We start from the raw sequence: 2787 nt of genomic DNA, 5'->3' as shown, positions 1-2787 counted from the left end.
GTTTGTTGCGCCGAGGGTTTAGTGCTCCTCCGCCACAAAACCTAGTTCCGCCTGAACTTCTTCAAAAGCAGAGCTTTTTAAAACACATCCGCCTTGGCTCGAACCCAAACCACGTCTTCAGCTCTAACACTGTCGCCAGAGTGCTTCGGTGTTGTTGTGTTTCTCTCGATGCTTTAACCCTCGATCAGCAAAGTTTTGTTAAGTTCAGAGTCATCCGCGGTGCTGGCTCCAGCCGACCGAAGTCTGCTAGAAGTCTGCATCAAATGCAAATGCAGGAGCTGCTGCTGAGAGTCTCCATTCAGGCCTCAGACTGCACAGCAGACCTGACGGAGGCCGGAACGAGCAGCTGGCCAAATGTGCTGCTTTAAATTATTGCGCAATTCCTGCTGATAAACCTGCAAGCGGCTGTGACTAAATAAGCTGTCACAATCACACATATCGCTTGATTTAGTGATGTAACACCTGGGACAGTTTATTGCATTTGAGTTAGTAGTGGAGGAAGTATTCGGGAACTTTACTTAAGTAAAAGCACCAATGCAGCACTCTGAAAATACTCCATAGTGAAAGTCCTGGATGAAAAAAATCCCACATAAGTGAATTTACATAAGGATTAAAACCAAATGTAAGTAATGTATTAAAGTAAAAGTGCAGTTTGGTCCCACAGATTGATGTATTATTTATATTATTATATATATATATATATTATTTATAGTGCAGCATCATTGTATAAGCAGCATTTTAATGCTGTCGCTGCTGCTGGTGGAATTAATTTGAACTACTTTATATGCAGGGACAGCAGATACATCTGAAGGGTTACTAGCAGAGGAAAGAAGTAAAAACAAAGTTCTGATATACAAATCTGTTTTCAATTGTTTTACTTTTTTCTTTTTCTTTTTAAATAAAACCACGTGAATAGTTCAGAGGGAAAGAAATCACTATCTGATGGTGCTGTTAACATCTCAGACATCAGAAATGTGACTGCTGTTTGGAAGACGTCAGGTGCCAAAAAGGTTGGAAACCAGATTTAATCTTAAACAGTTGTATTTTAATAGTGTGTTACATTGTCCATTGTGTCAAATCTTCATCTTATAAGTCACTAAAGCTGTCAAATAGATGTGGTCGAGTAGAAAGTACAATATGTCCCTGTGAAGTGCAATGAGGGGGGCGTCTTGAAAACCTCCCGAATGAGTCAGTTTTAGTTTATCTATGTAACATAATTATAGTCCAGAGAGGGCTGTGATGATCTTCTTTCCCTCCACATGGTAATAAAGTGTAGGTTTTCAACATGTGTGAAAAGACACATATTCTTAATTGCTCACCCCCACTGGCAGTCGCCTGACTGCTCTTACATAATAATGCATTCCTGTGTGTGTTTGTTGAATAAAGACTTGAGGTTTGACATTCAGCATCTCCCGCACAAGACTTTGCAGTAATTGCTCAGTGGGTTGTTTGTCTCCATAACGGAGGAGCTGCTGTAAGATGGATGGCGATACAAGTCACGCACGCACTCAGAAGATGATCCACCAACTTGCCTCGGCTTGTGAAGAGGTACAAACTCGGGACGGCCACTCAACAAGGTGGCAGCTTGGCTAACCCCCCCGAATCACAACTTTAGCTTTGGGATATGCATGTGCGCACACATTTACACCCCCACCCCCCCAGACACTCATTAGTTCATACACACACACACACACACACACACACACACACACACACACACACACACACACACACACACACACACACACGGTGTCAAAGAGTCAAGTGGCAGATGCACAATAGGCTGTGAAGTGGTGCCGAGCTCTCGGAGAGAGAGAGTGATAGTGGGACAGTCGAGGGTGTGACGCTGCCTTTGTTCTCTTCAAAAGAAGAACTTTACTGTGTTCAAGGGCGCTTTTTCAAACTTGCAAGCGCTGGAAAGAGCTGTGAAAGTTGTGATTGCTCTGCACGAAGAAGCTCGGGCCCTTGAGCGGGTTTCAATTCATGAATTGGTTTTTGAAGTAGAGTGACACGCTGAAGAAGAAGAACTTTTGGTGTGCAAATGAACACATATTGGGATGGTAATGGTGGTTAAGTGCAAACCTTTTAGTCAGTGCCTCCACTGACAGTTCACAGTTATACAAGAATAGTAGCATTGACTTGTGGTTGCCATTTCGGTATGTGTGTGCAGGCACATTGACCTGCGTCCAGCCGTCCCCCTCTCCGAGCACAGTGTGTGGTTTGTGCTAAAAATACAGCTGGCTTTAGGCTCAGCAGGACAGACCCCTCTCCTTTTATCTATTTTGGTCACACAGCAGTGTATATATTTTTCTTACATCTGCTAAAGGCATGTCATAGCTGTAGGCAGAGTTGAAAGATCTTCAGGAAAACAGATTTACAGCTCTTTTTTTTATCACTTACGTCACAAAATGAATAAAAGAAAAAAACATGCTTTTTTTTTTTTTAACCAGTTCCATCAAACAGTAACTGTGAAATGATGGTTTGACTCAGAGGACATTTTATGTGCAGGGTTTTTTTTTTTTTTTTTTTGCACCAGCTATCAACAACTCCTTGTCTGTAGTAACAATCAAGACTACAGCTGTAAAACACACCACTCTCTCCCTCTCTGGTGTGTTGGCAGGCCGGACAAGAGGGCTGGAGGAGTGTGCTGCCATGTGTCACATGCTGAGGCCCCGAGGCCCTCTCGACACCTGTTTACGCCCCCGGGGACAGGACCGGCCAAGACAGCTGGTTTGTTTTGGAGAAGTGTAGAGCGAGACCGGGCGGATATGGGGGTGCAGGGTGGGG

This window comes from Embiotoca jacksoni, unplaced genomic scaffold (genome assembly GCF_022577435.1).
Source record: "Embiotoca jacksoni isolate LCO1_2020_lvr unplaced genomic scaffold, fEmbJac1.0.p SCAF_6, whole genome shotgun sequence".
Lineage (NCBI taxonomy): Eukaryota > Metazoa > Chordata > Actinopteri > Embiotocidae > Embiotoca > Embiotoca jacksoni.
Note: the sequence above shows the minus strand (reverse complement) of the source record.